This window comes from Dipodomys spectabilis, unplaced genomic scaffold, assembly GCF_019054845.1.
Source record: "Dipodomys spectabilis isolate Male_0828 unplaced genomic scaffold, ASM1905484v1 ptg000783l, whole genome shotgun sequence".
NCBI classification, from domain to species: Eukaryota; Metazoa; Chordata; class Mammalia; order Rodentia; family Heteromyidae; genus Dipodomys; species Dipodomys spectabilis.
In genome coordinates, this window is record NW_024871460.1 from 16,294,942 (window position 1) to 16,321,730 (window position 26,789).

Genomic DNA, 26,789 nt, shown 5'->3' on the forward strand with positions numbered 1-26,789 from the left:
AAGAGGTAAGATAGAAGAAGGGAGATGGAGAAAGAGGGAGGGAAGAAGAGGAGAGTAGGGAGAGAATAAAGGAGGGAGGGAGAAATAATTGTTTTAAATAAACCAAATGCTATGCTTGAGATTATTTCTAAAAATATGAGTAGTTTTAGAATCAGACTACAAAAAGTAAGAAGTGACAAATTCTCATGCTATTGTTAACAGTAAAAATGTTTATGATACATTAAAGAAATGCCACCATATTCCTGAAGGTAAGAGTTAATGTCATACAATTGACTATTATTCCAGAGTATCTATCATAAATAAAGATTCTGAAATGATTTCTGTTCCAATCATGTGGCTGCACAACCATACAATATAGTTCGTGTTTTTCAGATTTAGTGATTGCTTATATGTACAAGAATATTCCTGGACCAATGGTGGGTTAAGAGTTGACAGTTTCACAAGTACAGTGCAAGAAGCTCACAGAAAAATTAGCATGTGTATTTTCCCCACTCCTATCCTCTATAGCTTCCTGAGTTAAGCAGAAAGATGTAAGGAAGACTTATGACCTGTTGATGCTTTGGTAAATTACATCCCTTTGGTAAATTCTTGCTTTTCATTATCTACAAAGCTATCACACTTGGCTGCCTAAGGGCAGTAGTCTGTCAAAACAAGAAGAAGGAACACAGGGTGATATCTATTGTCAGCTGGATTATGTCTGCAGGTGACGCTTAGTTTATCTACAAAGTACATCTCTTGACTCTAAAATGAGTAGGGACAGATAAGTTGAGGAATACATATATGGAGTACTTTAGAAGTATGGACTGACAGCAATACAATTACCTATGTACTCAGAGAAAATAACATGGGAAAATCTTGGATGATCATAACCACTCATTAAAATCTTGGTATTAATTATTGATAAGACTTCAGTCACCGAAATGCAGGTGTACTTGTCTTCTAACTCCTTCCTAAGGCCAATGATATTATCACCAGGGATCTAGTCCTGTCATTTTGGCTTCTCAAGAAAAGAGTGTACATTAAAATCAACAACAAAGAAAGCCCTCTGTGTCCATAATTTGGGGTTCATTTTGCTTAGCTTAGCATTATTTTATATGGCCATATGATTTTTTTTTGTTTCTTTAGTATGTTCTTTCCCCTATGGTATATCTTCTGTTGTCACTGTACTTGATTTTGGTATCCTGCATCTTGTATATATTTGTCTAATTTGGGGAGGGAAAAGGGAATAACAAAATGCTGAAGCAAGGACACAGGATGACCCATTGCAAAAATGATACCCACAAGACACTATATTGGAAATGAACTTTACAACTTTGAGGGGAGTAGCAGTGAGGAAATGTGGGGGATGGAAGGAATAGTGGGAGAACTACAACAATTCTAGACAAGAAATGTACTCATTGCCTTACTCATGTAACTGTAACCCCTCTGTACAGCATCTATATATGAAAATAAAATTACAAAAAGAAAAGAATAGAGTGTCTGCTCTGAGACAGGGTGGATGATAACTTGAAGATGACTCTCAGACTAGCCTATCAAAGCTATCTATTTTGTTACCATAAACAATTTGTCACTTCTTCAACTGGGAGGAGATGTGTAGAGAAAGTCACAATTTTCTGGCCATATGCTGAACTTTTAAAAAAGAATTCAAGGCTTTGAGATGGAATTTTCTAGTGTTTTCTCCAAGAGAATTTACATGTTGCCACTAAACCCAGCAAAGTATGCAGTATAATGACTTGAATGTTGCTCAATTGTAGGTGCAAGTGACTGAAGAAAGACTTGCTGCTGCTCCCCTGGGAATACTGGTGCAGGATGATGCTGGATTTATTATAGGAAAAGAGGGGGACAGGGTTCCAGAAGACCATTGTCTTTCCTCAAGTTGGCAGAGGATGTGAATTCCCAAAGGGAATACTATTCAATGTGTTTCAAACAGATAATGATATAGTGGTTCTATACAGCTATATAAGTACTAAAAGTGGGCTGAAAGAATTCACTCACTTGATGATAACATGAAGCAAACCCTGAGATGTATTAGAAATACTCAGAGTTAGATTAGTATCCATTCCAGGACTTCAAGAAAATCACCTGGAGAGCTTGTTAAATATAAAAATTTTAAGCTCAATATCAAAAGTATCACAGACACTACCCCATTTGTTAGAAAATGGAAAGACCCAGAAAAATTATATTAAGTGAAGTAAGCCAGGCCCAAAGAAACATAGGTCCCATGGTTTCCATTATTTGAAATAACTACTATATGTCTAGGACAAGCAGAAAAGGTCAAAAGCTATGTACATATGACCATATAAGATGATGTTAAGTGAAATGAACCCCAAGATAGGGACACAAGTGGTTTTATCTTCCTTGCTATTGTTTTTAATGTACTTATAACGTAATATGTGATTTTTAAAATTTCTTTTGTATGTTCTTCCCCCATGGTATATAACTCCTGTTTTCACTGTATTTGATTCCAGTGCCCTGCAACTTGTATATACACTTTTCTAATTTGGGGAGAGCAAGAGAAATAACAAAATGCTGAACTAAGGATACAGATTGACCCACTGTAGCAATGGATGTACAAGACACTATGTTGGAAACGAACTTTACAACTTCATGGGGGAGGGGGAAGGAGGAGTTGGGAGGTGGGGAAGGAAGGGATGCTAGGGGAAAAACAAAGGAAGAAGTAACAATGCTCAATAAGAAATGTACTCATTACCTTACTCATATAACTGTAACCCCTCTGTACAGTATCTTTACATTAAAATTATATATTTTAAAAAATTTCACAAAAATTTCTAAACACAGAACTAGTACATGTATAGGACAAGTAGAAAAGGTCAAAAGCTATGTACATATGACCATATAAGATGATGTTAATTGAAATGAACCCCAAGATAGGAACACAAATATTTTTTTAGTGCTATTGTTTCTAATATATTTATAATGTACCATGTGATTTTTTTGTTTCTTTGTATTTTCCTCCCCCACGGTATAATCCCTGTTTTCACTGTATTTGATATCGGTGCCCTGCATCTGTATTTCGGGGAGGGGAAGGGAAAAAATAAAATGCTGAAATAAGGATACAGTTTGACCCATTGTAACAATGAGATGTACAAGACACTATGTTGAAAATGAACTTTACAACGTTGGGCCATGCGGGCAGATGCATGGGCGGGGAGCGGGGAGGGTAGTTGTGGAGGTGGGAAGGAAGGGATGGTAGGGGAAAAACAAAAGAGGAGGCAACAATGCTTGATAGAAAATGTACTCATTACCTTGCTCATGTAACAGTAACCCCTCTGTACAATATTTTTACAATAAAAAAGTACCCAAAATATCCTAAACACAATCACTATTTTAGTAGACAGGACTATATGTGACCTATTTCAGTAGGTCAGAGAGAAAGCTGGAGAATTTGCATCCTTTACTAATTCACAGGAGAAGCAGCTGATGTGAGCCCCTGAATCAAACTTGACATGATCTCAAGGGTGTTAATAATCTTTTATTTGTATCTCTTGATATTTTTAGGGGAAAGTGGAACCCAGAGAATCTAGATCACTCAGCTATTGCTGATGGGAATGTTGAATAATTCCTTTATGGGAAAAAGCTGAAGTGTTCAACATCATGCTAGTAGTTTTCCAGTCACACATATTGTTAATATGAATAGAAACTCAGTCCCCTCTCTATCAAATAACCTTATTCATTCAGATTTACCTGAATACTAACTCAAACATTTCCGTTGAAGTCATACATTTCTATAGTCCCCTACTATCAAATCTAAAATTAATGCCTATCACTCCCAGAGTTTTCTCTTCGATCATGCTTGATCCTAGCCTTCTCAGAACCTGTATATTACTGAAACCCCTTGCTAAACTGTATACCGTTCTCCAATTACACTCATGCAATGGAAGAGAGCAGTCTACTTTCATGGCTGGACTTTTTTTTCCCACTCTGTTAACTCTTTTAGCCCACTTCAATCTCTTTTTCCTCCCAACTTTCCACTGAATCTTGCACCAGGGTCACCTCAAATCTCTTTCTTGCTAAATTCGACTCTACATTCTTATCTTACTTCACATTTAACCCTTGTTTAACAGCACACCCAATGACTTCCTTTGCATTGGTGATCTCTTTCTCTTCTGTTCTCCCCCTATGTCTCTGACCCATTCTTCCCTTCACAAGCATAAATTTCTTTTCCCCTCTTGACTATAGATATTTTCCAAAGTTATTTATGATAGAATTTTCTTACATTTTCCCCAAGTTGATCTGGACTGGAACTCTCCTAATTAATGAGCTTCTTGAATAGCTAGGATGGCAGGGAGATGTACTACCCCTCTCAGCCATTGATTTAGCCATTTTTCCCAAGACGGGCTTAAACTATAATCCTTCCAATCTCTATATCCTTTGTAGCTGCTATTACAGGTGTGAGTCACCACACCTAGCCCCCAAACTGATTTATTTTTACAGCTGAAAAAAAAATTATCTTCTATACATGCATCACATTTTATGTTCCCTGTACCTCTCTATTTCTTTTCTAAATCTCTTAGACCTATATAGCTTAGCACACAGCCTAGAAAATACTCATTAGTGTTTGTTGAATGACTATTCTCAAATATTATGCATCTTTTACTTACTTTCATAAAAAGTGTATTAAACATTTTTTAGCTAAGTAGTTGCCATAATCATTTTCCCCACTCATTCTCTCAAGTAACCTGGCTCCATTTTCACATATATACATTGAATGTTATCATTGTATTCATCTATACTTCTCTCTTCATTTATCTTTCCCCCATCCTTAAGCACCACTCCCTCAGACAAAACATGTTTCAACACTTTGGTGTTCATTTTGTTTAGCAATCAGTTAATTGTTCAAAAGGGTTACACAAAGGTATCCTTCCTGCATATACTATACTTCAGACAGTTTGATTGTGCATATATGCATATCACCCTGTTTATATTTTCATATGTGTCAAACATTACTTTTCAGTATAAAATCGAACATCAAAGTTTTAGAGTGAGAAACAAGGATCAAAATAACTAATATTTCTCTAATTTCTCTAAAGAGAGAACTCTAAAGGTCTAGCAAGTTGACTATAACACACACAGTTGCCTGAGGCTTCCTTTGATACAGCTTTGATCTACTGCACAGATGAGATGCAGAGTGTTTAAAGGTTAGGATTAAAGATACTTACAAGTCATGGAAGTTTTTGAATGCTGTATTACAAAGCTGCAACTCCTCTGGAAAAACAGGACAGTTTTAAGTATTTGGAAGAAGTGCATTTTATGACATGATATGTGTTCTAGAAAATTACAGATCAGATAAGGAATGAATTATGGCTATAATTCATATTAACACATGCATCGATTTATGCATAGTGCTTTTCTCCATGAGGAGTATTTAAAGTGGACATAGTTAATACTTCTTTCACATCCACCAGTAGATTTTAGTGATTTTTGATATATGCTATTTTTCATTATTTAGCAGAATAAATCTTTTTCAAACAATTGAAGGATTAGGAAATTTTATGCATCACCAAACACTGTGGTATTTTTTAAAAAGCAAACAAATGTTGTCTTTAATCTTAAGTGGGGGGGAAATGGAGAAAATTTCTCAGTTGATTTCTTCCCAATATATTTGTTTTAAACTCTGTCACTTATTCTAGATAAACTATTAATGTAAGCATGCTATATTTACATAAAGGAAGACAAATATTGTTAACGAAAAAATCAGAGTTAAGGTTTCATAAAATTATGATATGTTTTTCTGAGATGGAAACTGAAATGATGTTTGTTAGACTTTTCCACTATCATATACTTTTTTATTGTCAAGGTGATGTACAGAGGGTTACAATTACATAAATAAGATAATAAGTACATTTCTTGTCAAACTTGCTACTCCTTCCCTCATTTTTGTCCTATTTTTCCCTCCCTCCAATCCCCCCCCATAAGCTGTACAGATCATGTCCAAAATATTGCCTTGTGAATATCACTGCTGCATTCGTCCCTCCTTGTCCTTTGTCTTACCTTCTGTTGTTCCCCTTCCCTGCCCTAATTCAAATAAATGCATGTGCAATACCACGGGGTACCAAAATCAAATACAGTGACAACAGGGGATATACCATGGAGGTAAGAACATACAAAAGAAACAATAAATCACATAGTTCACTAAAAACAACAACAAAGAAAAAACCTCTTGGCTGGGAAGGTGGCTCAGTGGTAGAATGCTTGACTCGCATGCATGAGGCCCTGGGTTCGATTCCTTTAGCACCACATACACAGAAAAAGCTGGAAGTGGCACTGTGGCTCAAGTAGTAGAGCACTAGCCTTGAGCAAAACATTTCAGGGACAGTGTCCAGACCCGGAGTTCAAGCCCCAGGACTGGCAAAAAAAAAAAAAAAAAAAAAAAAAGATTCTCTAAGTATAAAGAAAAAAACCTCTTATGTCCAGGTCTTAGAGTTCATTTTGCTTAGCATCATCTTATATGGTCATATAGCTATTGAGCTATTCTGAACATCTGATAAGATTATCCTAAAAATACTAATAATACTAATATTCTAATAATAGTGATTATTGCAAATAAGGGAAACCATGGGACCTATGTTTCTTTGGGTCTGGCTTACTTCACTTAATATGATTTGGGCATCTGAGTTGGTTCCATATCTTCGCTATGGTGAATATGCTATGATAAACATAGTTGTGCTGGTAGCTTTAGTGTGGCCGGCCTTGTTTGTGAACATTTGGGTAAATGCCCAAAAGTGGGATTGTTGGGTCATAGGGGAGCTCTATGTGGAGTCTTTTGAGGAATCTCCATACTGTTTTCCAGAGTTGTTGAACAAGTTTACACTCCCACCAACAATGCAGTAGGGTTCCCTTTTGGCCACATCCCCTCCAGCATCTGTTACTAGATTTCTTGATTATAGCCATTCTAACTGGGGTGAGGTGGAATCTCAATGTTGTTTTGATTTGCATTTCTTTTATGGCTGGAGAAGTTGAGCATTTCTTCATGTGTCTATTGGCTATTCTCATTTCCTGTTCAGAGAAATCTCTTTTTAAGTCTTTAGCCCACTTTTTAATGGGGCAGTTGTGTTTTAGGGATATTTTTGAGGGATTTAATTTTTTGAGTTCTAGGTATTATATACTTTTGAAATTTACTATCAGTATTTTTCATTTTATAGAACCAAAATTTATTGTTTCATTTTTACTTAATTATCCTCTCTTTTCTCCGTTATATCTCTAACAGATTCTCCTTTCCCTTCAGTCCTACTTTTATACTCAATTTCCATTATTATTATTATTATTGACTTTACATGAGCAAATCATGGGCATATTTGGCCTTTTTAAAATTTATTTTTGTATTTTTGGGGTATTTTCTCATTCCTGTTAGCCTCTCTTACCAACTGACTCATAGTTAATTCTAAATATAAGAATGATTCAAGAAGGCAACATTTTAGGACCTCTCTTTAACTAACTAGGCCTTATATTTCTTTACATTTCTTTATATTGGCTTTACATTTCTCTAGTTGGCTAGTAGATGTCCCAGCATCTCAAATAAGAAGGAGGAAGGAATTCTTTTTCCATGTTGGTGGCAATTTAAGGTTGCTCTACCTGAAGTATTGCTCTTATCTTTATATATATATATATATATATATATATATATATATATATCCTAAAGAAGGAAATATTAATTATGCTTTTTTGCATTACTACTTTTCTTTCTTTTTTCATACCACTTCTCCAAAATTAGGACAGATGGGTGCTCTTCTTCTTATCCTTCTTTTTCCAAAATTATGCTAAGCCTTAGAGGTGCCAGCAATATTTTCTATACTGTTGGGAGTTCTCATAAACATAAACCATCCAGGCATGATTGTTAATGAGAAAGATAGAAAATAATTCTGGAAAAGTTTTTTTTGAGACAAGTCTGTCTTGCTTCTCAATTCTATTCTGATTTTCAAAAACTGGATATACTATATTCTTTTGTCTTTCTCTTTGAATGCCCTTTGTGACTTTTCCATCATCTCTCTACCCATGTCACTCCTCTCACAGAAACCTGGAGAGTTAGATGCCTTAGGCTAAGAGAGTGAAGGTCATGTTTCCAGGCAGAGGGAATCACATTAAAATTGAATACTATTATCTTTAGTAGAAAGAATATATAGACATATAGTCTTAGTTTCTTTTCTATACTGTACTTAACTGTAAAAACACACTCTCCTATTTCATGCCTATTATTTAAAACCATCTCCTCTCTGAAATCCCTCCTTAAATTTTCTCTGAACATTTTCATAAGAAGGTAACCTGAAGGTCTTTTCTTAAAGACAAGAAAGCAAGTTGAATTTAAATAAAAGACATAATAAGATAGACCAGTATATAGGAAGAAAAAAATTAATAAGCTCACCTCTTTCAAGTAGCTTCTTCCATTGAGTTTTTTTTCCATTTTAACTCCTTGTTTCATTGTTATCTCTAGTGTAGAAATATTCTTCATGGGTTTTAATGCTTTCCATTTTAAAATGCATCAAATTCATTTCAACTTCTACTAATAATAGTAAATTTCATATAAAATGCCAATAAATGTCACATTGAATTTCCTTCTTACTCAAATGGAGATAATAATGCTTTTCCATACCTGTGAGGATATGTGAGGATAATATGGATAAAGTTTTGAGACGATTTAAGCTTATTAGGGAAACAATATGAAATTTAAAACCTACCTCTTCAGCTTTCAAACTTGCTTGGAATATTTCTAACTGGCCATCTTTGGGGTTAGGAAGACTCTTCCGTGTTCACAGATAATTTGTATTTATGCAAAACAAAGTCAGACAGTTCAAGTTATATGCAGGTTTATCAGTTAGTAATATGACAATAGAAAGTAAAGAAAAGGAGCACATGGTCTTTGAAATATTAGTGATTATTGAAATCAAAATTGTATTTGTATGGAGATGCAATTGATAGGATATTCATATTTGTTTTCCTTTTAGCTTTTCACTTAAAAATTGGTGTCAGAAGTGAATTTCAACAGAGCTGCTTTTGTTTCTGGTAAAATGTTAGGCCAGTCCTAAAATGTCTCAGTGAGGCAAGCATGCTGGACCTTACAGTTTCTCATTTCAGGCAATAGAAAGTAAAAGGTGATTTTCTATTCAAAGTCTCCTATCTTAGTGAGATTTACCAAGAATTACATCTTACCTTTTTATAAAGGCAAATATGAACAGATTGTATAGTATATTTATTATATATTTCTTATACTACCTCCCAAGGAATTTAAATAACTTAAAACAACGTTCGTTGACATTCTTACAAATGGAAGGGCATCATGATAATCACTAAAAAATGATGAACAATGCTATGATACAAATGATACCTCAAGTGTTCCAATGGTCACAGCAGGTGTAACATACCTATTTTAGGAAATGTTAAGACATACATGCATATTTTTGTTTTCCTTTCTTTACTTGGGGAGCTATTTAACCCTTGGTTTAGATGCAAGTCAATGAAATGGGTGTACATATATAATCGTTTCCTAATATGAGAAAAGTAGATGTTAAGAATCTGCCTGTCTACCTCTGACTTGCCACACACCCATATAAAAGAACTGAGTCAAACGTAAAAATAATTGGCAGCTAACATAAATTTGTTTCATACCAAGTCTGCCCAGTATACAAAAGTGAACATCTATCTAAGTTAATGGAGGAGGAAATGTTGTTTCACAGGGCTCCACTCTCCAGTGAATGACTGGCAATGGTTCTGATGACAATAATGTAAAACAAATCTTGGTTTATTCCAAAGTATGTGTCTGATTTCTTCTACCACAGGGTCTGTATACCTCCAAATGCTGTAAAAATTTCCCCACCTTCAAAATACCAGATGACATGCAGAGCTAATTATTGTTTCTTTTTATATAAAAAATTGTTGGGATGAGTTATAAGAAAAACTGCTTTGTGTTGAATTCTATTTATTAGAAAAATGTTAAATCCAATATCTAATGCATTCAAAAAACACTTTTGGGTTTGAAATAACATCCTACCAAGATATTTCTGCAAATGAAAGTTTTGAATTCTTTCACAATCTTGAAAACAGTTTCCCACATAAGATGATGTCGAAATGAATGATTGGTACCAGGGTGAGTCTCAATCCTAATGGTGCGTGGATGGTAGAGGACCATCATCAATACAGGTGGAGGCAGATGTTATTATTACTGACTTGCAATTAGCCTGTCAAACACAGCTATGTTAATAAAATATCATGAGGAAACTCAAATCTTTGTGCTGCTGTGTTAGTTTGCTTCTAACTTGCTCTCTTGGCATTGAGGACATAAACTTAAATCACTTAGAGTTTATCATTACAGAAACAGAGATCAGTCTCTGTTTTCTAGCACACCAGTCCTCAAAATATAATCAGTTCCAAATGCTTACTCACAGACTGCTTTCTAGTGTATATATCTGCACTATTGTCTTTCCAGGAAATTTATTGTATAGTTCTGTTGTTCACAAGTATTTTATAAAATGTTGATGATCATTAACCTGTGATCATTTCACATATAAGATTTAAAGGATCTGTTCATTCAAGTAGATTATCATTGGGAATCCTCTACCATTTAGCTAGTCTTACATTTATCAATTTAAAATAATTCAGAAAATTTAAATACCTCCATGAGATTCATTTATTTTTGCATTTTCATTTCTTTAATAATATTTAACATTTTACTTAAAATTATTTTAAAACATCTTTAAGAATTGTTACAAAGGAGGTGCTATATAACAAAGCAGTTTATGAATACAATGCAACTTGATCATCACCCCTTCAATATTTTCAATACACTTTCACCCCCCACACACACATGAATCTGTTTCATAACTATTCTATTTCATTTCAAAAATTGTATATTCCAGGACATACGATTATCATTAAAACAAAGTACTACATACTTTGTTGACAACTCCATAGTTTATATATCATCCTATAAAGACAACCAAATTTGATATTAACTTTGTATACTTAATGCCAGAAATTTACAACCATGTGGTAGTCTAAAAAATAAATGATAACTATTTTGTACAACCATTTAAGGTGTTTTTTTAATTGTGAAGGTGATGTAAAGCAGAGTTACAGATTAATAGGTCAAGTAATGAACACATTTTTGAATAGTGTCACCTCTTCCTTCATTTTCTCCCAGTTCCCCACCTCAACCCCCTTCCCCCACAACATCGTGTCTATTAAATATAATTGCTTAATTAGGTTACCCTGTGTCCCACCATTTCTGTGTTTCCTCTTAGCTTTCCCCAAACAGATAAATTTATATACCAGACTAAAAGTACACAAATCAAAAACAATGACAAAAGGGAAAAAACAAAACACAGCAACAACAACAACAAACAGAGCTTCCTTATGAGCCAGCAATCCCATTCCTGGATATTTATCCAAATGACCACAATCTAAGCCACACTAAAGCTACTAGCACAACCATGTTCACTGCAATATTGTTTATCATAGCCAAGATATAGAATCAACCCAGGTGCCCCTCAGTGGAAAAATGGATGAAGAAAATGCAGTATATAGAACTCTATGCTTCCATCAGAAAGAATGATATTTTACTATGTAAGGAAATGAAAAGACTTTTAAAAGAAAATAATAAAGTAATAAAAACAAATAAGCCATACACAAAGAAACATAGGTTACATGGATTCTCTCAGTTGTAGTAATTAGAATATGCCTATAAATCTAAAAGTAAACACAATAAATAGTAAAAGACAAAGAATTACCCTTGGACATGATAAATTAAAATGAAATGGGACCATAAACATTCACAAAGTGATACCAAAGTAGGATATTCTTAGAGAAGCTCACAAAGGCTCAAAAGCTATGTGCACATGATTGTATAAAACGATGTTGATCAAAATCAACTCCAAGAAATGGAAACAAGAGTTTTTAAATTTATCTTTTTACTTATTTTCAAAAACGTATTTGTAAGGAAGTGGCACTGTGGCTCAAGTGGTAGAGCACTCGCCTTGAGCTAAAGAGCTGATGGACAGCGTCCATGCCTAGAGTTCAAGCTCCACAACTGACCAAAAATAAATAAATAAAACAACATATTTGTAAGACTTCATCTCAACTAATAGAGTTGGGTGTGATAGTACAAAGAAATAGTAATAATTTAGTGCCTTTAACTACAAGTGACTGTAACCTGAGAAGTCACTACCTTAGCACCTTCAAGAATTTCTTTCCTTTAATGTATTGGTGAAAATTTTGTTTATTTTCATGCATTCATTATTCTCAGTTTGGGGCTTTGTACCACTCTACCATGAACATGCTTACTCTGCTGGCAGTTGCTTCCTGGAACCATGGAAGCCACAGGGGAAAGCATAATGTGTCATAAATTAGCAGCCAATATCCATTCATTCCCTGAACTAAGGTTAGATGTCCCACCTTTTTTTTTTTCTATTGGGCATCACCTATAGCATCTCCTAGGCAATAGATTTGGCATAGTCAGAGGGAAGCAGATAATAGATAAGATCACTTACTCTACTCTAGACTGAAAAGGAACTAAAGTAGAAAGGGCCGAGGGCATGGCTCAAGTGGTAGAGCACTTGCCTAGCAAGTGCAAGATCTAGAATTCAAACCATAGTGACACACAAAAAAGAAGAAATAATTTAAAACCTCATGTTTTTGAAACCATATATCAGTGTGAATTTTGAAACCATGTTCAATTTTGGAAGTTTTGAGGGCTTTGAGGAAGGAGGCTGATTGTAGACAGGGCTTTTAGAGTTTATGGCAGTGCTACTAGGGTGTAGGTTAGTTAAAGGTGGGGTCTATAGAGGAGGCTGACTGGAAATGGGTTCTGGTCTATCAAGTAGGAGCTTCGTGGGAGGGGATAGGATAGGGGCAGGACTTGGAGAGTAAAGGGTGGGGCTAAAAATAAATAAAATAGTACTAATAAATGTGATATGAGAATACTCCCTTTTATCAGTGTAGACTTAAATTTACCCCATGAAAGTTAGACTGTCTGTGACTTTAACTAAGTGTCACTATCCCACAATACTGTGAAATTTGTGAAATTATGTAATCACTTAATCACAATAAAGAATTTGCAAAAAAAGAAAAAAATTATTTATGTATGTATGAGAGAAATATTGGATGAACTAACCAAGTAATAATTCCTTCCTAATGAACTTTTTGTTTATTCCAGTTCAGTGAGCATAAAAACATGGGTCACCTTAGGTCAGAGGCACAGAATAGATACATGAAGCACTGGATGTGATGCCTTAGCACCACATTTAAGGAACACAAATAAAAATTTTAAACTGTCAAAAAATGGAAGTTTTGAGTGAAGTAAGCCAGGCCCAAAGAAGCATAGGTCCCATGGTTTCCCTTATTTGCAATACATAGTATATGTCTGAGACAAGCATAAACGGTCAGATAAGTTGATGTCAGGTGAAATGAACCCCAAGATAAGGACTCAAATGGTTTTTCTTTCTTGCTATTGTTTCTAACATTTATAAGATGCTTTCTTTGTTCCTTTGTATGTCCTTCCCCCCACGGTATAACCCTCCTCTATGGTATAACCCATTGTATTCGATGTTGGTATAATTTGGGGAGGGGAAGGGAAAAATTGTTTAAATAGGGATACAGGTGGACCCATTGCAACAATGAGATGTACAAGACGTTATGTCGAAAAAGAACTTTACAACTTTGGTGCTGGGGAGCAGGGAAGGGACAGTGGGAATGGGAAAGGATGTTAAGGGGAAACAAAGGAGGAGGCAACAATGCTTGATAAGAAATGTACACACTACCTTGCTCATGTAATTGTAACCCCTCTGTACGGTATTTTCACAATTAAAAAAAAGTTTTGAAACCATTTATTACTGTACTGTAGTTTATCTTTGAAAATCCCTATTGGTTTCTTTTCCTTTGAAATTATTGTGCTATCATGGTGTTTGGACCAATTGTTTTTCAGCATTTTGCATGTCTTTCCTGCTGAATTTTGTCTCTATACCTCATCTACTTTCACACACAAAAAAATTGTACTAATGAGCACAGTTTCTGTGATCTTTACAAAACAGCTTAACATTTTCTTACTTTTCATGGCTTCACGTTTTCACCCAGGGCTTCATGAAAGGCAAGCAGTGTACCCCCCAAACTCCACCTCTAGCCTTTACTCTTGATTCTTGACTTTGTTACCCTTTACAAAAGCAAAACACCCTTTTCCTGTTTTATCTAAAAAGTGGCCGTGTTCTCTGGAAGATGTATTTGATCACATCTCCCTTGAACAATTTATTCAAATGGCCAGTGGCTTTTATCTATTAACTAAAATGTTAATGCTCTGCCAAGTAGTACATGTGTATAGCAAGTGTATAAAATAATAAAAGTGTATTATGAAAAGCAATTACTGATAAGACAGAACATACTATTCCCATTTTGTTAATATTTTTTCTTGTAGTGGATTTTTTTGGTCCCTCTTCTCCTGTCTTGTTGCATTTCTTGTATTTCATTGAACTTTCGTTAGTGATATGCTTTCATTCTACTCTCATTCTCTTTTGGACATTTGTGAGTATTTTCTTTATTGTTAACATGTAACAATCTGTTTTAAGCTGATAACCACTTACATCCAATCACATACAAAAACTCTACTATTTTATTCTAACTCATTTATCAATGCCAAATATTGCATTTTTATGTTGTGTATCCATTAACCTATTTTATGTTTTTTTGGTTTTGGTGCTGAGAATTGAACCCAGGGCCTCACACATACTTAGCAAACTCTCTATTACTTACCTTTCCTTAGGTCCTAAACTATATTTTTCTTTTCTGTTCTTTTCTTTTTCCTTTTTTCTTCTTTCCTTTTGTTCTTTTCTGTGTTTTATACCAGAATTAAAGGTGATTTGTATATTACCATTTCAATATTATAATCTTGTTTATATATTTTCCTGATCCATTAATTTTTTTTGCCAGTCCTGGGACTTGAACTCAAGGCCTGGGTAGGCACTATCCTGAGTTTCTTTTGCTCAAGGCTAGCATTTACCACTTGAATTACAGCACCACTTCTGACTTTTTCTGTTTATGTGGTACTGAAGAATCGAACCTAGGGCTTCATGCATGCTAGGCAAGCACTCTACCACAAAGCCACTTTCCCAGACCAGCCATTAGGTTTTATACTTTCATATAATATAAGAAAGCTGTTGTTTTAATGTGAAGAATTCCTTTTACTTGTTTTCTTTAAGTAAGATAGATTCATCACTAGACGAATCCCTTTAGCTTTACTTTGTCTAGAGAACTTTTCATTTCTCTCTCAACATTGAGAGACAGTTAAATAGCACAAACTTCATGTGTGGTAGTTTTGTGTTTTTCTTTCAGCATTTTAACTGTATCTCCCACTTCCTTCTCACCTGTAGTTTAACATGGAGGTGGCCACTTCTATGTAACCAGTTGTTTTACTGCTGCTATTTTAAGCAGTCCTGGAATTTGAACTCACAATAATATGCTTGTTATAAAGTCACTCTACTATCCCTGCAGTTGTTTTGTGTTTTAATTATTGTTTGGATAGTTTGCTTTGTGGAGCCAAACAAAGACCATGATCCTCCTAAGATTGGACTCTGTTGTAGCTTGGATTTATGGTGACTACCATTAAGCTTGGATTATTTGCTGAGATGAGGGAAGGAAGTCTCATGAACTTGTTACCCTGGCTGGCTATGAACCAGGGTCCTTCTAATATCTGCCTCCCAGGTATCTAGGATTTCAACATGAGCCATTGTACCTGGCCTCCTACTCCTTTTAGAATCATTGGTCAATCTGTGGATCTCTTTATGTCAAATACCTTTTAATCCTATCTCACAATCCCAGTAAATTCATTTTAAAGAAATAAACTCATTGTAGAGAATAGGATAGTATAGGGGCATTAGAAGATTACAGATATATATTGACAGTGCCTATTTGAAAAGGGAAACAAAATAGAAGCCTACTTAGGATTAGGTCCAAGAGAAGGAATAGTATTCCTGGTTCTAGAGCAGGGATTATAATTGTGAATACAGTCCATGAATACAGTGAAATTCCAATAGGAACAAAGCTCCCTTCTCTACCATACAAATCCAGCATGTTCATTTGCATTTTCTGGAGGATTTAACTTAAGTCTTTATTCCTTATATTCCAGAAGCTCAAAAACCTTTCAAGAACCAACTTTATGTATGCCTTTTCAGGCCTACTTACTCACGGCTATAGTCAGTGGAGATTTCCTTACTTTCTTCATGGTTTGCACCTTTGTGCTGAGTGGGTTCTTCGTGATGATGCTTCAGTTAGACCATTTTTCATCAATGTTGTATTTTTATTCCTTTTGTCTCACACTATTCAGGTCTTTTCTACCCCATCACAATGTTTCTTGGAACATTTTGTTATTGGTTACAGAGGAGACTTAACACATGTACCCAAGGTTATAGGCCATCAAATCTACCTATGAACCTAGAGCTTCTAACTTCCATAGGAAAGCTGTACTACATCAATTTGTTGTTTCACATTTGTACTTCTACTGAAACACCTGCAAATCTTTTAACCATTTTCTCTGATAGTAGTTATGATCTGAAATTTTCCAATGATTTGGGGTGAGGAGTTCCTTGTGAGCTTGGCTTTTGGATATTCATGTTTTTCTGTAATTCCTCCTCTCTGAGTGTGATCTGGGTTTACTGAGCTGATTATGAGGAATATAATGTGGCAAAAGTGGTGGTGTGTTGTTGTGGAAATTATAGTAACCAAGAGATTGGCTTCTGTTTACTTTCTCCGTATGTGGGTGTTTCAATATGTGCTTGTGTGTGTAGCTCCTGGCTTTTCTTCTTTATCTCTTTCAGAGACGTTGAGCAGATGTACATCAATGACTGTTGTGAGCTTCTCCATGGATATGCCCACACAGCAAAGAACTGTTGCCTTGGGCCAACAGCCAATGAGGAATTAAGACCTTCCATGCAACAGCTTAAGAAGGACTGAATCTTGCCACTAAGTACATGTGAGCTTGGAAGCATTTGAAAAGCACTGACCTTTAGGCTGAAATAATATTTTTTCCTATTCAGTTTGGTGAGATATTTTCAACTTTATTTAAAACCAAAAAAACAAACAACAGTCCCAAGCTTTTCACAGTATGGAGAAAATAGTTACTGAAGAAATATTAACTTCTTCTCTTCCCTTCCCCATTTTATGGTTATTCATTAGAAAGTCTACCAGTTGGACTCTTGATCACAATTGAAAAAAAATACAACAAAACTCACTTGAAAAAAAAGCAAGTTATTGGCTCACATAAAATGACAAGACTGGATTTGAGGCCCAGAAAATATAATTAAGAGTTGGTTTCTTTCCATCTCTTTACTCTGCCTTCTGTCATATTGGCTTTAGGATTTGATGTCACATGATAGTGAGAGGTTGCCTAGATCTCCAACTCCTACAGACTCTCAGGTTTCAGGGTGAACAGAAAAAAAAATGAACAATCTCTTTTCAGGAAATTACCAAGTAAGTTTTGCTTTAGTTTTGATTGGGTCACATGGCCAAGTTGTGACCAACTTCTGGGATTATGGACACTTGGTTGGATTAGAGTCATGTGCTCCAACTCAGGAATGCTTGGAGTGGGGAGATGAGGGAATGTCAAGTCCTTCAAAGTTAAAGAAACTGGAAATGGATAGAGGCTAATTCTGAAAATAAAGTGTTATTCAGATTACAATTGCCAGGAAGAAAGTGAAGCGCTACTGAGCATCACATAACTAATATCCACTACGTATCCCTCTTTTCAATCCAAAGTCATGGCAAGGGGCCAATGTATTTTTGTATGTATTTAAAAAATGATGATATCCCCCAAAGAATCTTCCCTGATACCACAGATTCTTCAAGAGCTCTTGCCTTGTTAATTCAATAGCTACTTAAAGTCAATGGCTATTTAAAGTCTTTCCTTTTATCCTTTAGACTTAGGTCAAGTTTGCTTTGTTGATACACTTGTAGAGTTTAGATTTTAACACACCCCAAAGGTCTATGTTAAAGGTAGTTCCCAAGGTGGTACTATTGAGAGACAGTGGAACCTTTAAGAAGTAAACCATAGCTGGGTACCAGTGACTCACTCCTGTAACCCTACCTACTCAGGAGGCTGATATCTGAGGCTTGTGGTTGAAAGCTAGACCCTGAGTTCAAGCCCCATGACCAACAAGAAAGAAAGAAAGAAAAAGGAAGGAAGGAAGGAAAGAAGGAAGGAAGGAAGGAAGGAAGCAAGGAAGCAAGGAAGGAAGGAAGGGAGGGAGGGAAGGAGGGAGGGAGGAAGGGAGGGAGGGAGGGATGGAGGGAGGGAGGGAGGGAAAGCAAAGAAGTAAGACCTAATGGCAGCTCTTTAGGCCATTTGGGAACATGACCTTGAAGGGGATTGTAGGACCCATCCCTTTCCTCGTCCTGGCCATGTGGTGAGGAGTTTTCCTCTGCCACACTCTCCTACAATGATATACTGCCTTGCCACAAGGATGCCAAACACAAACTGGAACCCTTAAATATGAGCCAAATGAACCTTTTCTCTTTCTAAATTTATCACTTCAAGGGTTTGTTTTAGTACCTCAAATGCATATCCCAAGATACAAGCTAGAATATAAATGATGTTTTTCTGAGCTCCTAAAGTGTCTTTGACTGCCTAGAACAGATTATTACACTGTATTAAACAAATTTCTTGGTTGTGACACTCTCTTGTTCTATATTTTCTATCCTGTGAATCCTCATTGGCTTGCATGGGAGCTCTCAAAGGGGTGTCACTTTGTGGGACTTTCCTAAAAGAAAAAAAATATGAATGAACCAAATTAGAGAAAACGATTACTTAACGAAGGGATTTCCAAAATGTGTCCATCTTGAGTTGTATTCTAGACAATTCAATTGTAGTTTAAGATAAGTGTTAATTGTAAAGGTGAGAATTTCAGTCTGTTCTAACATTCAAGTTTTTCCCTTGGAATATAAACTATTATGTTGGCTTCATGGATTTGGAGTAAGTCTTTATTTCACTGCTTTTCTCTCTGCCTCTCTCTTGCTGTCTCTGTCTCTCTTTCTCTCTGTTTATTGTCTCTATCATTTTATTCTGTATGTCTCTCACACAAAAACAGACCCACTTTGTACATATAAAATGCTAAAGTTTCCTCAGCATAATTAATATGAAACAATAAAATCCGCTTTTAGTTTTTCATGGGTTTTAAACATAATCCTAAGTGATGAGCAACTCAAAGACAACATTGGCCATATATTTTTTTATTACAGCAAAATCTCTAGATGCAATAATTTTTCTGACAATTTATTTGACTATAAAGTATCTGGCAGGCTTCAGAGAGGGAAAAAGAAATCATCCAGAGTTTTCAACAGAAGGAACTTCTAAAGGTAGATGAAGCCAACACATTTCAAGGGAAAATAAGAAAAAAAGTAGATTAGCCAACAGTGAAATCTCTACAGTCCCAGGAAGATTTCTCCTCCCTTGAATTTTGCTGAAGCAAGGTTTTCGTCAATTATTCCTATGAACGTATAAAAGTGCTGAGGGTATATAATTCTTACTTTTAAAGGCAAAAGTTCTTTTAAATATAATTTTAAGACTTACTTAAAAAACACTCATAAGGCATACATGCATGCAACTTCAACATAAAAAATATGCAAAAAAGTACATAAGTATAGAGGATTTTTAAGCACCCATTTAATGTATCATTTTCCTCCCAGATTGTTAATTCTAATTGCTTGTATCTTTCTAGACATATTTCATATTCACATATATTATTCTTTATAAAAAATCTCTCCAATTTCCTTTTGATGAATCTGTGCTTTTCCTCCATTGCTTATGTTGGCCAGGAACAGATTCCAAAGAATCCAAACCTTCCTATGAGCTTGTTTAACAGCATGGAGTAGCATGAGACACTAGAGCAGCCAGCAAGAAGCATGCTCCTGGGATTCTGAACTGTGAGTGGGTAAGACAAGAAATCAAAGCAATTTGAGGGTCGGAATCCTCACAGTAGCAGTGGCAGCAAAAGTGATGACAGCAGTGACAGCCGTGACAACACACTGACCAGGCTGTTCCTGGCCACAGTGTTGCAACAGTTCCTCATCCTGGCTTCCTTTCTCTTTAAAATTTCATTTTATCTTATTGTAAAGGTGATGTACAGAGGGGTTACAGTTACATAAATAAGGTAATGAGTACATTTCTTGTGGAGTAGTGTTATCCCTCCTCCCTCCACTTCTCCTCCCCCCAATTATCCTCCCCCACCAAGTTATAAAGTTCATTTCCAACAGAGGGTCTTGGATCGCTGTTGCATTGGTTCACCTTTTTTTCTTTGTCGCCATTTTGTTATTTTCCTTACCTTCCCCAAATCAGATAAATGTTTATACAAGACACAGGCTACCCAAAAACAAAAACAAAAAACAAAAAAACCAACTGTGTTCATTGCAGCATTATTTACCATAGCTAAGATATGGAACCAACCCAGATGCCCCTCAGTAGATGAATGGATCAAGAAAATGTGGTATATATACACAATGGAATTCTATGCCTCCATCAGAAAGAATGACATTGCCCCATTTGTTAGGAAATGAAAAGACTTGGAAAAAATTATATTAAGTGAAGTAAGCCAAGCCCAAAGAAACATAAGTCCCATGGTTTCCCTTATTTGCAATTACTAGTTTATGTCTGAGACAAGCAGAAACGGTCAGATAAGTTGATGTTAGGTGAAATGAACCCTAAGATATGTATTTTAAATGTTTTTTTCTTTCATGCATTTGTTTCTAACATATTTATAAGATGATTTCTTTGTTGCTTTGTATGTCCCTCCCCCTCGGTATAACCCCTGTTTTCACTGTATTTGATGTTGGTATAATTCGGGGAGGGGAAGAGAAAAAAACCAATTGTTTAGATAGGGATACAGGTGGACCCATTGCAACAGTGAGATATACAAGACATTATGTCGAAAACGAACTTTACAACTTTGGCGGGGGGTGGGGTGGGGGTGAGGAGGAGGAGGGACACGGGGCCTCCGCGGGGAGATGAGATGAGAAGGGGAAGGGATGAGAAGGGGAAACAAAGGAGGAGGCAACAAAGCTTGATAAAAAATGTACTCATTACCTTGCCCATGTAATTGTAACCCCTCTGTACGGTATTTTCACACAAAAAAAGGAAACAAAAAACAAACAAACAAAAAAACTAGTGACAACAGGGGATACCAGCAATCCCTCTCTTGGGCATTTAACCAAATGATCACAAACCAAGCTACACTAAAGATACCAGTACAACTAACTGTTCATTGAAGCATTATTTACCATAGCTAAGATATGGAGCCAAACCAGATGTCCCTCAGTAGAATCATGGATCAAGAAAATGTGGAATTCAATTCTATGCTTCATCCCATCCATAAGGAAATGGAAAGACTTGGAAAAAATCATACTAAGTGAAATAAGCCAGACCCACAAAAAACACAGGCTCCATGGTTTCCCTCATTTGTAACAATTAGTATATACCTTGGATAGTCCCAGCAGAGGATCACAATAGCTCAAAAGCTATATACATATGACCACATACAATGATGTTAATGGAAATGAACTCCAAGACATAGAAACAAAAGGGGTTTTTTGTTGTTTTTTAAATGTGCTGTGTGAATGTTCTCTTTTTTCCTTTGGCTTATTTCCTAACTTCCTTCTGAGACACCTCATTTCCTGGTGTTTAAATTGTCTTCTTCCTGCTCCCATTGATTCTAAGAGCTGGTGTCCTTCTAGTGCAACCAGCTTAGGTTCTGGAAGGACCATTATGCTCATTATTAAGTTGTAAGCCAGGTGTCTGTCTTTCTTTCTTTCTCTCTCTCTCTTTCTCTTTCTCTCTTTGTTTGTTTGTTTCTTTCTTTCTTTCTCTTTCATTCTCTCTCTTTTTCCTCTCTTTCTTTCTCTCTTGCTTGCTTGCTTACTTCCCTCCCTCTCCTCCTCTTTCCCTCTTTCTCTTCCTTCTTTCCTTCCTTAATTTCTTTCTTCCTTTCTTCTTACTTGCTTGCCTTCCTTCCCTCCTTCCTTCTTTCCTTCCTTCCTTCCTTCCTTATTTCTATTTTCCTTTTAGCTTACACTTTTGAAAACATATTCCACATGTCTTCTAAAATTATATACTATTAAGAGTTTTATACTCATAGACTAAAAAAAAACAAATCTAAGTATTTCTTTTAGTGGAAGTTTTTTATTCCAAGTAATTACATTCATTTTTTAAATTATGTGTTTCCTGTGCTTCCCCCATTTTAATTGACCAAGATTTCAATTCAGTATATATTCTGTTAAGTCAAGTTAATATATTAAACACTTAAAATAACTACTAAAAGCATATGTAATGATGTCCAAAATTGTTAAGAAATGTTTGTAATTCTTTCTGAAGGGCCAAAATCCTTTTAACTCTTCAATTTCCTTTTCCTTAATGAATAATACATATTAATTAATAGTAGCTGTGATACAACCAAATTGTGTACTGGCATACAATTACTGAGAGGTAATCAGTACCATTTCCATTTTATAAGGATGACTATATTTTAGAAATATAGCAAATGATTTGAAAACCATGTCTAAGATTGCTCAGCTATGAAATTCACAAATCGAGCTCTGAAGTGTGTGTTAGTGTCTGTATTTTAAAATACTACTCTGTCTAATGAAGTCACATTTATTGCTGATCTTAAAATGCCTGTAAAATAATAAAAAGCTTATAAAAGTAGTTAGAAATTCTGAGTGAGGTCCACACACTATATTTACTTAACTTGTTTCTGCTTGTACTGGGGCTTGACCTCGGGGTTTTGGCACAGTCCTTTAACTTTTGTGCTCAAGGCTGGTACCCTACTACTTGAACCACAACTCCACTGTTGGCTTTTTGTGGTTAATTGGAGATGAGAATCTGGTGACTTTCCTGACTCAGCTGGCTTTGAACCACAATCCTCAGATCTCAGCCTCCTGAGTAGCTGGGATTACATGTACAACCTATCCTGTGCCTGGTGGCTGCTTATTTTTAATAGAATATTGAAACTTTTTCTCTGAAACAGAGAATGTCACTGGATTAGCAGCTGGTGGGTTTCATTGACCTATGTCTTCTTTCCCAGGTACAGTTGAATCTACAAAGTAAAAATATTAAAAAGCATGACTCTGTTATTTAATCATATATTACAGAAGATCCCCAAATGCGCAAATCCCATTTCTTGCCCATATGTTTTCTAGCCAAATTAATTAGCGGTCATACTTTATGTAATTAAAGCACCAGAGTCTGTGCTTTGGTTAGTAAGGAAATATACTCAATAGCCTACTATTTAGCTAAGCTAAGTCAACCAAAAAGATGATGAGCAAAAGCTGTGAAGACAAAACCTTTTTCTCCCCATCTCCTTCATTAGAATAGAGTTATTAATTTTTCCAATACATATTTATCGAAGGCAGAGGTTAAAGTGGATGTAAAAAGGATATACCAGATGTCAGGTTAGAGTAACTGAAAAGGATGGATGAAAGAGTGGGTTCTTTGGTGCTTAGAGCAGCATTTATTGTCATAATTAGGAAAAAGTTAGCTTGAGAGCTCCAACTTTAAATAGGAAATGATCCTTTTTATGATGACTCCTGCCCCTGTCTTTTGAAGGTACTCTTTGAGTTTGACCATTGCCCAGTATTAGCCCAGTTGCTGCAACCTTTTCAACTGCATGATCTTTTCACTGTAAAGAATATGGGATACACCTTTCATGTGTAAAGAAAATTCGTCTTCAACCTGTAAAACCCTAGCAGATGGTACAGTAATTTGTATATCCATACATGCATACAAGATATATTATTGGAGAAGGCATCAGATTCATGTTACTCCTATTTAAATATTTCATTATATTTAATTTTAATTCATTTATTCATAGATCTAACCTCTGTAAGAACATCTATTATTTAAATTAATAGGCAGGTAAATGGCATCAAGGAAATTGTAGCATTAATGTTGAAGAGAACTGACATGCATGAAGTCATTGTATTAAAATATTGATTTTCTTATTGTTTTGCACAGATGGTGCCAGTAATTAATATTATGCTATTTTTTGCACCAGAAGATATCCCAGTATTTCCCCATTGACAAAATTCACATAGTATAAATGAACTTTTATGTTATACTATGTGAATAGATGCTGTATAGTTCACACACACACAAACACACACACACACATATATGTCAATAGTATCATTTTTATCATATGCAAAAATATGTAAAACTGTCAATTGTTAATATGCTTTTAATTAATAAATTTAATGTTGGCCAAATGTTCTTCTTTGAAAAAAACATAAATGCATAGTTGATTATGGATATGTGACAAATATATTCCATGCCATCTGATTTCTAAGAACAATATCAATTTCAAGATATCTAAATGACTAAAGATAGCAAGGATCAATATAATCTCTTTCTTTCAACAAGTCTTTCTGCTGGGACATATCTCTTCTAAGTGGCCAATAATTTGTGTGTGTGTGTGTGTGTGTGTGTGTGTGTGTGTGTGTGTGTGTGTGTGTGTGTGTGCTGGTATTGGAGCTTAAAATCCAGCTTTAACCACATTTGAGCTACACCTCTACTTCCAGCTTTTTGATGATTAATTGGAGATCAGACTCTTGGGTTTGTCTGCCTGGACTGGCTTGGAATCATGATCCTCAGATCTCAGTCTTCTGATTAACTCTGATCTCCTAATTACAGTCATGAGGCACTGGTGCTTGTCTCACAACAAATGTTTTCTATCATTCCAGAAAGGATATAGAATCTCAATAGCACATATGAACACACAATCTTTTTAAAAATAGTCTAAATGCCTCTTCTTTATAATCAAGTAATCTATTTAGCATAAATATTTAATAATCAGATTTGTCACGAGATGAGATAGTACTGACCGATTTTTTGCTTCCATCTGGATAAGTTATTTAGCAGAACCCTTAAATTGAGGTGTTGAGAACATATCTAAATTTTAGTAGCATCTCTTACAGAAGACATCCAACATGGAAAATTCCTGTTAATAACCATCTCATGCTTCTGTCAGCAGAATCAAAGTACAACAAGCTAGTTTCATTTCTGAAGGATCAAAAAATCCCGTTTCTGAAATGCTAAGAAAATGCTATTTACATTATACTCAGTTCTCTAAATTACTGACCAGAATAGTTTCCATTAGCAAGCCTACTTTTTAAAGTAAGGAACACAGAGCTAAAAAAAAAGATATCATTTATCCTCAGTTTTTAACTTTTAAATTAGGATTGGTTTAGTGTCCTAGAGACCCTTTTACTGTTTGAATGAGTTGGTCTTATTTTGTCTCTGCCTGCCAAAGGATCTAGTGTTTTTGTTAATCTTTTCTTTATGTATTGAGGGTTGAATCTAAGCATCACTACCACTTGAGTAATGCTCCTACTTTTGTTGATTTTGTTTACCAGATGGGGTCTTATGTTAACTTTGCCTGTCTGGCTAGAAACTTTGATGTTCCCATCTTGGTTCGTTCATAAAAATGAATTCCACAAGCTATATAAACCTCTTTCAGAAAGGAAATTCATAGAGTTAGATAATGAATGATAATATGCTCATATTAATTTTTTGTTCCTTTTTTCCCTCCCTTCTCCTGGTCCAATGGAGAGAAACATAGTGAGAGATTTCTAAAAAAGTGACATGTCCCTTTTCTGGAAAAGGTAGGAGGTATCTGCAGGTAAAAGCCACTGAAGTTTTGAGCGGAAAGATAGAAAACAAAGTCTTTTGCTACAGGTGGAATAGTAGATATTGGAAGTACAACAGGAGCTATTGTCTCAGTCCAAGAAGAGACAGAGAAATGGAACTTCTGATATGGACCAAAAAGACAAACAATATGGCTGGTTCTTAATGAAGGGGATTTTGGTGATGAAAGGGTTAGGTCATCTTAAGAATTTATACTTGATGTCAACCTTAAGTAGAGTCTGAAAGAGCCAGGGTAAAGCAAAGAGAGCTTCTATACAAGTAATTTACCTTCCAACCCACTCTGTAGACATGAATCAAAGCTGGTGGTGGACTAGTTAGAAGAAAGGAGAGGAATATGACCCCTGTTTTCACTGTATTTGATGTTGGTATAGTTTGTGGAGGAGAAGGGAAAAAACAAATTGTTTAAGTAGGGATACAGGTGGACCCATTGCAACAATGAGATGTACAAGTTGTTATGTCAAAAATGAACTATACATCTTTGGCATGGGCGGGGGGGGAGGAGTGCTGAGGAGGGTGGTAAGGGCAGGGGAGATGGGAAAGGATGGGAAGGGGAAGCAAAGGAGGCGGCAACAATGCTTGATAAGAAATGCACTCATTACCTTGCCCATGTAATTGTAACCCCTCTGTAAGGTATTTTCACAATTAAAAAAAATTGCCTCCAGGGGTAATACTGTCTTCTGATGACAAATCTGAATTGGATTGGAACTTTATACAACATAATGTATTTTAATAACCAAGCATAGCCAGAAAGTTATGAATCTGCTAACATTTCCTTAAAGACATAGAACAAGGGAATTTCACACAGCACAAATGAAAGCAATGATGAAAAAGAATCAACATTTTACATCCTGAGTTCAAAATCCTCAATAACCAGGTAGATATCAGTAAGTATATCAACCCATAAATTGTTCAAATTGAGTAAAACTATGAACTATTAAAACCAAGGTAGGTAACTCCATACCAAGGAGTGTCAATGTAGTAATGCTAATACCACAGGCCTTGGTGTCAACCAAACCAGGTATAATTCTGTTTCTTCACTTGCTACCTAAATGACCTAGGCAAGTTTTAGAATCAGTATGATTCTATTTACTAGTTATTGTTTAGAAAAAACTAT